Source organism: Cupressus sempervirens, chromosome 11, assembly GCF_028749045.1.
Source record: "Cupressus sempervirens isolate cs-2001-9-10 chromosome 11, ASM2874904v1, whole genome shotgun sequence".
Lineage (NCBI taxonomy): Eukaryota > Viridiplantae > Streptophyta > Pinopsida > Cupressales > Cupressaceae > Cupressus > Cupressus sempervirens.
In genome coordinates this window covers 527,106,751-527,123,602 of record NC_143128.1, presented here as the reverse complement: position 1 = coordinate 527,123,602, position 16,852 = coordinate 527,106,751, and positions in this window count along the sequence as shown.

The following is a 16,852-nucleotide window of genomic DNA, read 5'->3' as shown; positions in this document are numbered from 1 at the left end:
TTTTCTTTGAGGTTCCAATGCTCTTCATCTTTGTGGAGGTATCCTTGCCCAAGCTAGACAACATAAAACTTTAAAGTGTTTTACACTTTGTTTTTCTGCCACACCAAGCCTCAAAAGGTGTAATTCCATCTAAGGCCTTATCGGGACTTCTGTCTTGGATGTAATTGGCACAATTCATAGCTTTGGCCCAAAAGAATTGATCTAGAGACTTATGCTTTTTGAATACAAGTGGTCATCTCCTTAAGGGTTCTATTCTTCCATTTAGCAACACCATGGAGTGTATGAAACTAAATACTAAAGATCAATACCCTCATGAGTACAAAATTCTACAAGCCTTGAGTTCACATATTCCCTTCCATTATCTATTCATAGAATCTTGATGGCTTTCCTTGATTGCTTCTCAACTTGAGCTTTGGAGGTAATAAACTTATCAAACACTTCACTCTTATGAGCTAGAAAAAAGACCCAAGTGTAGCGTGAAAAGTCATCAATGAAGGTGAGAACATAACGAGCCTTTCCAAATGATGGTACTAGAAATGGGCCAGCTATATCCCTATTGACCAGTTCAAGAACAATAGTAGCTCTTCGAGACTTCCCCTTTTCAAACTTCTCTTCAGGATGCTTGCCTACTTCATAACCTGAACATACACTCTCTAAATACTTGACTTGAGGTAGACCAATGACCATATCCTTGTTGCTAAGTTGTTGAAGGTAGTAGTAATTGAGATGTCCAAACCTCTCATGCCATAGTTTACTTTTTGAATTTGAGTTGGTCAGCAAGGAAAGGGAAGTGGACTTAGGAAAAAAATGAGAAAAATAATAAACTATTGTCTCATGATTAGCCTTTCCAATTGCCACCATAGAATCATCCTTTAGATTTTTCATTGCAATTGAATCAGGAAGGAACTCCACTTTGTTGCCACATCCATAGTGAGTTATTTGGTAGATTGGAAGAAGGTTGTTGCTAAGGTTGGGAACATTAGGAATATCCTTGAAGACTCCATTTTCCAACTCGACATTCCATTTTCCTTCAACTTCCACTTATGTGTCATTTCCCACATAGATGTAAGGTATATTTGATGGTTTCAAAGAGGAAAAGTGCTCCCTTGAAGCACCCATATGATGTGTAGCTCCTGAATCAAGAACCCATTCCTCAAAATTGTTTCTACTTGCTACCAAAGCTTGTCCCTTACCTTTTGAAGTTGTTGAAGAACCTTTATCCTTATAGGAATTTTGTACATCAATTTTATATTTCCTCATTAAGTTTAGCAACTCATCAATCTGCTTATCCTTATACTCATGTTCATCATGACTATTCTTCTTACAATAGGCACATGTTTTCTTCTCCCTTGTGCTGAAGTTGTTCCCCTTCTTATTGTTTTTGGAAAAAGACTTTCCTTTTTGTGAAGAAGATTTTTGTGTGGAGGAAGATTGTTGTGTAGAGGAAGATTGACTTGGGGCTTAGCCTTCCATTGCTTTTGCTTCTTGTTGGAATTTTTACCACCTGGACTCCCTTGATTAGCTACCAAGGCTTTGGTCTTGGAAGACTGGAGAATTCCCATACTCACTAACTTTTCATGTTCTAAGACTAGCATTCCTAAAAATGACTTGAATGAAGGCTTAGTGAAGGCATTACCCATTGTTAACTTGTGAGTATTATAACTAGAAAGGAAAGCTACATATTTAGGAGGAAGATGGATGATCACATGTTTGATCATTTTTCCATCCTTGATGGGTTCACCACAATCCTTAAGTTGTTTCCTATACATGTCTATTTGGGTAAGATAATCTTTGATGGTGTCAAAATTCCTAGAATCCAATTTGAGAAGATTGTCCTCAATGGTGTAGGCCATATCTTCATCTACTATCCCATACAATGCTTCAAGTTTATCCCAAACTTCTATTGGATTGTTAAGGTTCCTTATGTGATATTTGATAGGATCTGAGATATTCTTTAACAAGGTTCTTAGGGCCATTTCTTGTTTTAATGCCTAGTTTTCTTTATGAGTCTCATCAACATCATTACCAGGTTTATTTGTTGCACCAGTTACATCACATAGTAAGCCTTTTTCAACTAATGGTTCCTTTATCTTATCTTTCCAAGTAGCATAATTATGTGGTGTTGATTTTGAAAAAGAACCCATAATAAAAAAGAAAGAACACAATATCAAGGAGACCCAAGAACACAAGACACACCCTCCCTTTTCACTCAATCAAAGAACCCACCAAATGAATGCTTTAGGCACTTTATATGTAGTGCATTTACAATAGGCCACTTGTCAAAATGGACAAAAGTGGACTTCTAATTTTATTGTTTACAACCTCCTCTTAGAGTTCAAATCTGGTACTTAACAATGTAGCTCAGATATTAAAAAAAATTAAGGTTTTAATCAAAGAAATACAATGCAAAAAAGGACCTATTTCAAAAAGTGGTGTTTCTGTCCATACAAGCATATAATCTTATTTTAGATCTAGAAAGTAGAGAAAAAATTATGTACTTCCAAAAAAAATGCAACCTGAATATGTGCTCAGATGAGCCCGAACTAAGCCTTTGAAGTTGCAAAAATTAGGATTTGCAATTTGTAGAAAAATTTAGGAACAAAGATGTTAAACATCTAGCACTAATGAGTAGATCACAAAATGCTACTCCAAAACAAAAAAATTGCTCGAAAAAAGGAGTCTGTATGAGGGAGATATCGCTATTTGAAAATTATGTCTACAATTATTTTTCCTGAATTGCTGCTATCACACCTCCAAAAATCAATTGACTCTAGATTTCACCTCAGATGTCCAATTTTGATGAAACAAAAGTCAATTTGGGGTATTTTTGACCTTTTGAATATGATGCCAATATTTGATTTGCACTAGCAAGCTCCAATCTTGTCCCACAAAAAATCTCTCCTACTAGCCTAAGAGGCCAATTTTTTCACAGAATTTTGGAAATGAAATGCAAATCTGAAAAGCAAAAATGTAGAGATGCAAAAATATTCATATCTAAAATATTAATTGCATAGATCTAAAGAGATCATACCAAATTTCCAAATTAGGCCTTCGGGTTCTAGTTTGCAAAAAAAATTTGCCCCATATTTGACTATGGCCTAGTGTGGCCAAATTTATAGTCAAAATTCACCGAATTGATCCTCTGGACACAATGGTGAGGTCCACTTTGGCTCTAGACAATCCCAATGACTGTAGATACTTTGGATATGAATCATGGTCCTCCAAGAGGTGAAGCAAATATGGTCTCCAATGCTTATGTGAAGAGAAGCTCCCTCAACTCTGATACCGTGTAAGAATTTTCCTTAGGGAAAAATAACACTAAGATTAAGAAGCTCACACTATTGCACAATATGGACCAATAATGAGAATATTATATTTGTATACACACTACAAGTGCCTATATATAAAGGCATCTAGAATGACCAGGAGTTAGTAAAGTGATAAGCCTCACAACTAAGAACATGTCCACCAAGAGTGGATTATCCTCCATTGAGCACAAAATTTAGTGTAATGATGGGAGGATAAGAATACTGAGGTGTATCTCATAAAGAGATGTTGTAGACACCATGTGCTCAATTAGAATGCAAACAACTATGTTGTCTACATGACAACTCAGATGAATATGTAAACTAATATGTTGTCAACAAGACAACTCGTATAACATTTTTTGATAAATAATTAAATGTTAGACAACTCGTATGCTACTCTATATGATAAATAATAAAATAATTCATTTAACCTAAGTAAACTTAAGTAAAGTGTAATAATATTTAATTATTTAAACTAGCAGAATCCCTATTAGGAGATTCCAACCCTGTTAGGAGTTGGAGTACAATGTGCACAAAAAATGCTCACTACCCAAACATGCACTTTCAATTAAAAGAAGAACTCATAGCCAAAATAAGTAATTAAAGTTCCTCAAATACAAAAGTATAGATGTTGTACCTTCTTTCAGCTAATCTTTGACCTTAGCTCAATCTTGGATCACAAATTAGGTTATCAAAAATTTGCTTCTACATATGATACAAAATTTTTCATTCACAAGTTTCTCATATAACTTCTCGAAAATCTCACAAGATGTCTTTCCATAAATACCATGCCTTTTCACAAATTGTTCCTAGTTTAGCTAGGACCAAAATAACCTTTCCCAACTTAGAGTAAACATCTAGGATGTCATCCCTGATTGGTCAAGTAATAATTTTTTAAACAAAATAATTCCTTTTCCTTTCATTTCATTGTTCTATAAATCTTAAATATCTATTTTTCATATTCTTTGTACTGATTTTTGAGGTTATACACATCATCATTAACATGTATATAGTTTCCATGTATCCTCTCTCTCAAGAATAACATCATATAAACAAGTTGCATATAAAATAATACATCGTTGTAAACCATTTTCATACTTAGACAATTTTATGAGTACTAAAAATGCTAAGTATCTTATTTTCAAGGTTCTCTACAAGCACGTACATCATGTGTTGCCATAAATGAAAACATTTATATATCTACATATTGCCAATTGTTACATAACAATACTCAAGAGTGTGGCTCCTTTGAAAAGGGGGGAGCTTTTTCTTTTGAAGTCGTATGGACAGTAGAGATCAAGGTCAAAATGATGGATGATCAAGGGTGGAGTTTGAAAATATGAGTGATCCATGTGCACACACAAGTCAACCAATAAAATAAAAGTTAACTTCCCATATAGGACAAAAGTCACAAAGCCTTTTCTTTTGATTTGTAAAATAGAAAAGGACTTTATGTGTTCATTTTAAGTGGGTTAGAAGAATGGGGGGTTTTATTTAATTAAATGAGGACATGTTCTTTTATTGAAATAATAGACTTAGGATAGCATAGTAAAACTATAGGTTATAATCAAATTAATTGATTTTAGAAATTTGGTCTAGGCAAATGATGAATTAATTTAGACAAAATGCTAAGAACAAGGTCAATAGTCTAGGTGACCATTTTTAGGTGATTACATTTTCCCCTTTTTGACTAATGTGTGATATATTTGGGAACACATTGTGTCAAAGAAAATAAAAGCCAAGTAGGCAACAATAGATAGAGATATTTGATTCTGAAGAATGAAATGCAAAAAGAAATAGCCAATCATAAATGTACAACCTAATAGTGATAGTAATGAACACTAGGAAAGAGAAAATGTCATAATACAAGAAGATGCTAACAAAAGAAAATAGATCGAGAGAAAATGAAAAGATCAAACATATGCCCTTGAGAAATAGATAGCTATAGCAAGCGATGAGAGAGTATTTATGCCCCCTCATGATCAAAATTGAAATGAGGTAAGGGAGATGTAAAAACAAGTTAGATATGAGTAAATCAAAATATAGCAAAGTACAAGATGATAGATAGATGATTAGAACCAAAGAGTAACCATAAGGAAATGATAGAATGCCCTAGTTTGACCAGAGTTGACAATGAAGAATAAAGCATGAAAATTAGGTCAAATCAAGTAGAAAGGTGATTTTAGACATGAAAATGTGAATAGAAGAAGATATGAAATGTAGAAATGATGAAGACATGGAGAAATGAAGATTGAAATATTGGACATCAAAATCTCAACTAACTGAATAGAAGAAGGTAGAATTTTAAAATGTGATTTTAACTATCAAGATGAATTCAAATTTTAATTTTAATCTTGAAAATGGATCTGAGACATCAAAATTAGCTAGGGGTACAATTTTCACAAAATTCCAAGGAGTTTGAAAAATTGGTCAAAATTAGGTTGGAAGGCTATATAAGGGGTCCAAGTGTCATTTTCAAGTTATTTCGTCTTTTGTGATTTTTCTGAGCTTGTGAGTGGTTGAGAGAGCATCATGGCTTTGGAAAACATTCCAACCCACTGACACACTATGAGGTGCTGATAATTTTTTGACTTTTTGCCACTTTTTTGAGCATTTATGACCTTTTTTAGCATGATTTAAGGGTTAAATATAGAATATTATGTGATATTTTAAAAAGTATACATGTGTACTTTAAAAAACATCACATGATTCTTCACATTAAAAATTGAATCATACAACTAGTTTAACATTTATCATATGAGACAAAAACAAATATCATGTCACCCAGTGTGAAATGTTACACCAGAGAAATGTATCACTCGGGTATATAAAAAAATGTTGCACAACATGTGATGAACATATTCGTTTGCCTATATATAGAAAGAAATGTCACATAATCTTTTTTGTGTTTTTTTGTTGAATTTGCATGTTTGGACATTCTTCAACAATGTTACTAATGTTTCTTCATCATTGTTTTGCAGATGGTATTTCTTGCACTTCACATAAGAGCCCCCAAAGTTTTGGTGTTGTGAGTTTTAGGTCACTTTACTAATGGTGAGAGGCCTACCATAGTGAGCATTGGATTGAGGTGGGTCATGTGGGTTCCCCACATATGGGCAAAACATGGGTTGGTGACTATGCTAGCCGAGGAACGGCATAGTGAGCACAACACCTTTCACCTACCTACTGGAGAGGTGACCATCATGTTAGAGGATGTCTACCACATCCTTTGGGTACCCTACCATGGTGATCTGGTGAGTTCTATGTTTGATTTCTCTTTTACATTTTTGGGTTCTAATATTGATTTGAGGTATACTGATGCAAGGTTTGGTTATATGTCTAAGGTATATTATGATCAGACCCTAATAGAGGGGAGAGTAGTGACACACAAGATGTTATGTGATGTCATCATTTTGGACTGCCATCTAAGTTAGGTGTGACTTATTGATGAGTATGGTGATGATTAATCACTACCTTGTTTGCTATGTTCGTTAGTTGCTTAGAATTTTGTGACTGATAAGGGCTAGAAGGGCTTCCCACTTGGATGACATAGATTGGTAGCAGATCTAATTACGTGGCCTCATAGAATGACATGGGGACCAGCCATACTTGTAGATATGTATCATGAGTTGTATGAGGTGGTATACCATTGGATTCACTCTTGGGAATGTGTAGGAGTGGTAGTATAAATATGGGTGTGGGAGCACATTGCTATCATCTGACAATGGGTTCAGCCACAAGAGTGTAGCCAACCCTACATCTTTGGATATACAACGCTTGTACCACAGATCCATAGTAGAGATATCACATATTATCAATGGATTCTAGATGAGTTGACAACATTTGTGTGGTGACCATACCAAGAGTGTCATAGATGGTCCAACTCCTAGGAGCTAGACTATATGTGATATAGTAGACCACTAGTAGGGAGGCATTCAAAGATAGTGGAGCAATTCATGATTAGCTAAGTATGAAAAAAGTTTGCATAGTCATAGGAGGTCTCAGTAGAGATAACAACTTATGCTCAGTTTTGTATAGATGAAGCATGAGGTTGGCTTCCCATGCTAGATTGTTAGACAACTATCTAAGAGATAACAACTTTGGCATGAACACCTTGGGATTATCATTTAGATGTAGCAGATGTAGCGGCAGACCCAACATACTTGTGTGAGATGCACATGAATCGATTACCTTTGTTCACATAGCTAGATGCTCTACCTGCAACAATAGAACATGGAGGAGATGGAGAAGATGATGGCAAAGGTGGAGGTGGATAGGGGAGATGGATGGAGATCAGGAGTGGTTCCTGATTAGGGAGGAGATAGATGCAGGAGCAAGCCACAAGGGAGGAGGAGGAGGAGGAGGAGTAGAAGCCACTAAGATGACAGAGAGTGGAGCGGGTGGAGGCACGGGAAGAGTAGCCAGCCAAGGGGGATGATGACCATGATTCTATTTTTTGAATCCCAGAGGTAGAGCTATAGGCATCTTGAGTGACTATCACCATGCAGGACCAATAGCTAGTGGATGTACGAGTAGAGGCTAATAGATGAGAGAAATCTCTTAGAGATAATTTAGTAGAGGCCTAATGAGAGATGGAACATAAGACAACTAGGGCAACCTACTGTCATGGGGTATACATTGGTGTAGTCGCTGTGCACCAACAAGCACCTATGTACTTAGAGAGGGCTGGTAGATCAGAGGGTGTATTACAAGCACTAGATAGGAGACAAGCTCCTCCATCAGGGCCACTCGCAACTACAAAGGGTGGCAGTTAGCCTTAGGCCTAGGCTGATAGTTTTGACAAGTTTTGTCATTGTATTCCATGTATTTTTGAGACAAATATCCATATTTTGGATCTCACATTTGTATATGTATTGTGACACATTAATATATATGAGATAGTAGATTTGATCAATAGATTTTGTGTACTTGTCTCATTTTGATTGATGTCTAAGCATTTTAAATTTTCATGTATGTGTTTCTTTTATGCTCATGTTAATGTGTTCATTGATCTCTCTCATTTATGATGTTTAGCTCTCAACTGTATGATATGGACTTATGTTTTTGTAACACTTGGATAGATCAAATGTGATGTTTAGATTAACCCCTTATGATGATAGGATAGTAAAGAGGAAAAGTGAAAGATAAAAAATATTAAAATACATGATCAAGAGGAAATCAAACAAAGATATGAAAGCAATTAGTTGATATGTCCGTGAGAAGATGAAGAGAGAGCTCTCCCCATATGCAAAAATGCAAGATAATATGAAAAGTGGTTTACCAGCAAGAAAAACATAATATTTAGACTCTTATTTCATCATTGAACATTTATTAGGGACATCATGAGGTTACAAATATGATCGATATCAGATAGGAATGTGGAAATCCAATCTAAGAATTAAAGACATGTAAGTCAAAATGGCTACATGATTAGATTCCCTAGGTTTGATATAGCAAGATTACACCTATATCAAGGCATAAGAACTAGGATAACCCTCGAGTGTGGTCCTACAAAAATACTCAAGGATGATATATTTTTAACTCAAAGTGTCAAATAGGACAAACATGAATGCTTTAAACATGGCCCCAGTCTTCTAGTCCATAATATTCTCAAAAGACTATTAGAGAGAGAGCACATAGTAAAGAAATCATCATGGATAACACATAAAGTAGATAAAGTTCACCATAGCTCAGTCATTTAAAAGTTTAAGTGTTTGTGTAAGTCACTTGGCCACTTCTTCAAGACTTGATTTTGATAGTGAGAAATAACGAGATCAGAGAGTATAGGTAAACTATCTAAAAAGTGATGAGGAACTCTTGATGTCAAGTTGGGGGGGTAGTGTTGAGAATAACTATTTTGCGAGTTGTCAAAGAAACCCTAATGCACAAGGAAACCTCAATAGGAAAAGTAGTTGCGCCCCTAAGATGAGAACAAGAAATAATTTCTAGCTAGGAAATGTGTTGTAGATTGGGTGACTGAGACTGATAGACATAGGTGTAAGGGTAAGTAGCTCCTTCTTCTAGGTTTTCACCACTCAACAATTTTTTTCAAGACTTTTTTCAATTTTTTTTGTATTTTTGTATTTTTTGTAGTTTTTTGTTGATACATAAAAGTGTCTATTGCTATGTTTTCACTAAGATGATAAATTTTTAGGACATTTTCTACTTTTTAGGATTTTTTTAGGATCAATAGATATGTACAAGATCAAGGATAATTTTAGTGGCTAATATTTTCCAATTAGCTAATCTCACTCATTGGAGACCTCAAGTTTTTTAAATTTTTTTACACTTTTGGGATGGCCATGTCACCAACACTTTACAAAAATTGGGTCCCATGCTTATGTAAATCACCAATAATAGTAAATAAGTATTTGTATTTTAGTGATGACTTTGCCTATGGAATCTAACTTTTCATTGCAGTAAATTAAACATTTTTGCCTCCAATTTCCTAGTTGTCCTAATCGATGGTCATATTCACCAATATTTGGTAAAAATTTAAGTTATGTTATAGGTTAAGCACATAAATTTGACATGTTTCTCTATTCCAAAGACTTTCAATGAAACTTTTTATCTTTTCTCACTTTGGCTCAAAATGGATTTGATTAGGTGACATGTGTCTTTATTTCATGGATTTTCTTTAAAACTTAGTATCCTTTTAAAATTTGGCCTAAAAAAGCATTTAGGATTTAGGATCATCCAAAAATTATAAATAATAGGGTCATTTCCCAAAACCACCATTCAATAATATGGAGAGAAACTATAATGATAGCAATGGGCTAAATTTAGCACTCAAGTTTGATAACTAATTAGGCTCCATAATAATAAGAATAATAATAATAATAAATCATGGTTTCTAGGTATACGTACTTCTACCCATAATTTTATTCAATAATAAAATATTTTCCATGATTTTATAAAAACATTTAATTAATTATTAAAAAAATCACTAGTTCAATTTTTTTTTTTCCTACTTAAAAAATTAATTCACCAATAGATAATAATTTTTTCCCCTTGAACTAATGTTTGATTTGCAAAAATTTTATACTTTTTTCCAAAGGGGGGGGTTCTTAAAGTTATCCCTATACAAGATAGCTAATTGTGAGCCTCTAAGCATAGAAGTTCTTCAAATGTAGGACATTGACAAGCTCTGCAAGTTCTTCCCCTTTGGGAGTAGATAGTTGATAAGCACCAGACCCAAATATTGTTGTGATAATGTATGATCCTAACCAATTACGTTCAAACTTTCCCTTTTTCTCTCTATGTTTCTTATTTTTTGGATTCTCTTTAAGCACAAGTTCACGTACTTGAAACTCACAAAGGTGAACTTGTTATATCAAGTAGACATGTACTTTGTATAAGCCCTCATGTGATAAAAAACAACCTCACATTGTTTATCAAGAGTCTCTAGTTCTTGTACTCACATAACTCTATGGTCTTCAGTAGTTATCAACCCATGTAAAGAGATTCACAAGGAGGGGATCTCAACTTCTAATGGAAGGACAACCTTAGAGCCATAATGGTAGTTCTATAGGCCCAAAGCGCTAGATTTATCTATAAGTGCCAATCTTTTCCTGACTTGTGAACTATTTGGTGTAAGGTTTTCAGCAATGTTTTATTGGAGGCCTCAACTTGGTTGTTCCCTTGAGGATAGTAAATAATGTTGTTTGATTCAAAAAAATTGCATAATTTTTTGAGGTCCTTGTTCTTGAATTGTCCTCCATTATCAATAACAATTGTGGAATGAATACCATAATGAAAAATGATGTGGTTTAGTATAAATAGGGCAACATGTCTACTTGTAGCAGTAGGTAGTGGAATATACTCAACCCATTAGGTGAAATACTTAGTTGTTGTGATGATGAAATTGTGGCCACTAGATGAGCTTGGATGAATTTAGCCTACCAAGTCAAAGGCCCATTGTTGAAATGGCTAATAGGTCACAAAGGGAATCAGCTCATGACCAGAAGCATGAATCAAATTACCATGAAGTTGACATTTCTTACAGGACTTAGCATAACAAATAGCATCAGCTTGGATGGTTGGCTAGTAATAACCTGTCCTAAGCAATTTCTGAGAAAGTGCAAGGCCATTGGAATGTGTCTCACAAATGCTATCGTAGATTTCAGCTGGTGCCTTTTTGGACTCTTCTAGCTCTAAACACCTAAGAAATGTTCTATCTAGAATCTTCCTATACAAGTCACTAGAGACCAAATTGAAATGTGAAGCATTGTGGAGGAGTTGGCATTTTTGGTTGCACATGAGGGTTTTAGGAATAACCTGATCACATAGGTAAGTGAAGATAGGAGCATAGTAGGAGGAATCATAACCTACAACAATGCAGATCACCTAGTTATTTGAGGAATCATAGGTAGGATGACGTAGTTATTCCACCAAGAACTCAAATTATGATTCATGTTCTTACAATTGGATGATAGATGCTAGAGTGGCCATAGCATCAACAACCTTGTTTCATGTTATAGGAATTTGTTGGAATGTAACAAAAGTGAAATAGTTCCTTAGAATGTCAATCATCTTCTTGTAAGGTATCAACTTGTCATCCTTTATTTGATATACATTATTTTACTTGATTTATAACAAGTTGGGAATCTCCATAGATGTGCAATCTAGTGATTCTCCATTCAAGAGCCATTTTGATCCCATTTGTTAATGCCTCATATTCTCAATGTTTTTTGTGCAAGGGAGTAAGATTTTGTGGGATTTTGGGATTGTATAACCATGAGGGGAAATAAAGAAAACACTTGCTCTAGCCCCATTCTATGTATGAGAAACATCAAAGAATATTTTCCAAGTTCTCTCATTGATATACATAATTGAGGCATGTAGAAACTCAATTTTCATGGGTGTTGTATCCTATAGTGGAAAATTAACCAATTAGTCAACTACAGCTTGCCCCTTGATGGCTTTATGTTCAACATACAAAATGTCAAATTCTAAAAGAATCATCATCCTTTCAGCTAGATGACTAGTAAGCGCAACTTTTCTCAAAAAGTATTTCAATGGATCAATTTTAGCAATCAAGTGAACTATATGTGCCAACATGTAATGTCAGAGTTTTTGAGAAGAAAGTACCACTACAGGGAAGGCTTTCTCAATACTATTGTAGTTTATTTCATAACCCACCAAGGTTTGACTAATATAATATATATTATATTCTTTACCAATCTCATCACTTTGTACTAATAATGCTCCTAGAGAAGAAGTTGTAGTTGAGATGGACAAAATCAAAGGTTTTCCTAGAATGGGTGGCATCAAAAATGGAGATTTGGCCAAGTACCATTTGATTTGGTCTAGATTTTTTTTGAAAATCTTCATTCTAGACATGAATAGAAAATTTATGGAAATTCTTGTTAAAAGATTGAACTTTATCAGCCAACCAAGAAATGAGTCTTCTAATGGATTGCATACATCCTTACAAACTTCTAAGTCGACTGATATTTCTTGGAGGAGGCATTTCCATGATAGCTTGTAGTTTTTTAGGATTGACCTCAATGCCTTTCATTGATATAATGTAGCCTAGTAATTTTCCAAATGTTACACCAAAGGCACACATTTTTTGGTTCAACCTAAGTTGAAATTGTCCCATTCAGTCCAATATTAGACTAAGGTCTTCAAGATGTGTGTCTTATATTCTAGATTTAGCTAGTGTGTCATCGACATAGTCTTCCATATCTTTATGCATCATATCATGGAAGATGGTGGTCATTTATCTTTGGACTAAAGCACTAGCATTTTTTAGCCCAAAGGGCATGACATTCTAGTAGAAGGCACCCTAGGCACATGTAAAAGATTTCTTTTCTTGATTAATTGGAGAAATATTAATTTGGTTATACCTAGAAAAGCCATCCATGAGGGAGTACATTTCATAACTCACCGTCATGTCCACTATCCTATCAATGTTTGGTAGTGGAAAGTCATCCTTGGGGCAGGCTTTATTTAGATCTTTGAAATCAATACAAACTTGAATGGATTTTACATTGATAAAGTTTGCACTTAAGAGTTTTTCCAACTTTGCTTTGACCAAGAGGGCTACATGTGGATGCATATTTCTTAGTTTTTGTTTAAGAGGTTTTACATAAAGAGAGATAGATAAATGATGCATGATAAGATCTGTGTCAAGTCCTGGCATATCTTAGTATGTCCATGCAAAATTGATCTTCTTGTATTGAAAGAATTTGACAAAAATTTCCTTTTCTTTATTTGACAATGATTGAGTGAAATGGATAATTTTAGGAGATTCCTCTGTCCCTAAGTTGATCGGCTATGTAGGTTTAATGAGAACCAAAGATCTATCCTAAAAATAGCTTGGAAAACTACCAAGTACCTCATTCATAGGAACTTTTGGAAGCATTAATGCTAATGATATTCCTATGGGGGAGTATTCTAGATATTTTACTATGATGATATGTTACATTCATGACTAAGTTTTCCATTGATGTCAGCATAGCAGTCTTCTATGGTATTTGACAGAAGAATAGTGGAAAGATCAAGTTGATATAGATGGCTAGTTGAGTATTCTCACTATCTGAGGTTATGGGACATACTTCTAAGTATCTAGTACATGAAGTTAATATTGGATGAATAAATGTTAAGTCTATAAGAAGTTATGTAAGTTTTGGTGATGTCTGTTCTGAGATAGAGTTTATAGAGGCATGTTCTAGTAAACTTGTTATATCTCTTAGCAAAATTATTATTTTGAGAATCAAGGTTGAGGATGTGAAGAAGACATGTTAGTGATGACATGTATAATTTTTTTTATCATAATAATATGTGTATGGAAAGATATTTAATTTGCAAGGTGGATAATGTTATTGCTAAGTGTAACTAGTTCTTAACGTCGTCCTATAACAATTAATTGAGAAGGTCTAACAGCTGACTCACGAAATTGTTTTATGGACTCATAATAAAGGAAGGAAAATTTTATATATCATATGGGATATATGAAGGACATGGAGAAGTTATTGGAAGCAACACAAAGAGAAGAATGTGAAGTTGAGAAGAGCAGAGTAGAAGTGAAGGAAACTTCATTGTTGATTTTTTATTGTGCGATCTGAGGTTTGATATTTGGATTCAAGGTTCATGACCTTATTTGCAAGGTCTGACAATGATTGGTCTAGTTGATAGGATAGAGGAAAGAGGAACATAATAGTAAATTACTTGTTTGGGAAGTTAGCTCTTCTTGCATACATTGTACTACAACTCCTAATAGGGACTCTATATACTGAATTTTGTAATAGACTCCTAATAGGGTTCGTCCTCTAATAATAAATATTTGTATTAATACATCATCATGTGGGCATCATTCCTGCCAGGGTTTTCCCTCTGATCAATGGTTTCCCTAGTTAAAATATCTGGTGTAATTGTATATGTGCATCTTGCTATGGATGTTGTTTACTTTGGTTGAATGGATAAGTTTATTTAAGGAAGATAAATATTTTAAATGTTGGATAACTAATTCATGCCCCCCCCGCCCCCCACCCCATAATCTTTGTGGACTAGTATTTCTAACAATTAGTATTAAAGCATTAGGTCCTTGAATATAAAGTTTACCAACTTTGGGATATCCATGATGAGCATGTTCAGGAAAGATAGTCCTACATCTAATAGAAGAAATTATGACACCTGAATGGTGGAAATTCTCGATGACTTATTAGGTTTGTGTAAAGAGCAGATTATTGAGTTTTCAGATCCAAAATCCTTCTATTATATACAAAATAAAAAAAGCACAAACAAAGATAGATCCAAATTCAAAGAAGACATAAAAATAGAGGAAGGTATTGTTCTACTTATGAAGAGAGAGACACAAGGTATGAAAAATTTTGTTTGTTGGACATGTAAATAATTTGGTCATTTTTTGAGTAGATGTCCTAAGAGATTGAGAAAAGTTAGATAGAACCTACTTTCTGATAGAGTTGAAGAATTTAGAGAAAGTATGTAAAGATCCTTGAAAGGCTATGTTAATGAGTCTAGATTGGTTTATGAAGAGAAATTACTAGAGGAAATAGTTTTGGAGACTATTATGTAAAGTGCAAATGTGAGAATTGAAGAAAAATTTAGGATACAAGAAAGAATAGTCAATTATAATTCAAATGGTGATGTTGTTACTAAGCCAAGGAATGATGAGGTATTCCATGAGATAACAACGATTTTCATAATGAAGGAGAGGAAAGGCAAGAACAAAGCTTGGAACCTTCAGCAGAGCCAAGAGTTGAGATAGAAACTCCTACTTTGGGAAAGAATATGATTAAGAATCATCCACCTAGGTAGATCATTAGAAGAAAAGATAAAGGTGTGATGATAAGAAGTAGAGTCAATGAAGAACTATGTTTGATATATCAAGTTGAACCTAAGAATGGAGATGAAACATGTAAAGATAACTATTCGAAGAAAGCTATGAAAGAGGAATTAGATCAGATAGTAAAGAATGAGACATGGGAATCGGTCTCCAGACTAGCAAACAAGAATGTGATAAGAACTAAATGGTTATTTAGAAACAAGATAAATGAGCAAGGTGAAGTTGTAAGGAAAAATGCAAGATTGGTATGAAAAGGATACTCACAACAAGAAGGAATAGACTATGATGAGACCTATGCTCCTATGGCTAGAATAGAAGTAGTATGGTTATTTTTATCATATGCAACATATAAGAAATTCAAGGTATATCAGATGGATGTCAAGTTAGCATTTCTAAATTGAGAACTTGAAAAAGAAGTTTACATAGAGCGGCCTAAAGATTTTCCTTTGACAGATGATAGGGACATAGTATGCAGACTAAAAAAAGCATTGTATGCCTTGAAGCAAGCATCTAGAAAATGGTATGCAAGGTTGGACAAGCATTTGACAAAGCTTGGATATAGCAAAGGTATGGCAGATAGTAATATATATTGGAAAGAAATTGATAATGAATTAATAATTTTGGTAATATTTGTTGATGATATCATATTTGGAGGAAATGATGACGAAAGTGAAGGGTTTGCAGAAGAGATGAAAAAGGAATTTGAAATGAGTATGATCAGAGAAATTAAATATTTTCTACAATTATAGATTGTATAGAATAAAGAAGGAATATTTATTTCTTACACTAAGTACTTGAAGAATTTACTAAAAAGGTTTGGTTTGGAAACCTATAAGCCTATTGGAACCCCTATGGTAACTAGACACAAGTTATCTACAAAGGATGAGACACCTACTGTTGAGCAGAAGAAGTACAAATCTATGATTAGAGATTTGGAATATTTGACTCACACAAGGAAATATATAGCAAGTGTAGTAGGAATTGTTGCAAGATTCCAAGATGATCCCAGAGAAGCACATTATGCAACAGTCAAAAGGATATTTAGATATCTAAAAGGAACACTAGAGTTCAGATTGTGGTGTGATAGATCTAATGATTTTACTCTAAGTGCTTATACTAATGTTGGTTGGGTAGGTAGTATGGATGATAGAAAAAGCACGAGTGATGAAGCCTTCTTTCTTAGAGGAAGATTGGTTTCTTGGATAAGTAAGAAGTAGGATTGTACCTCACA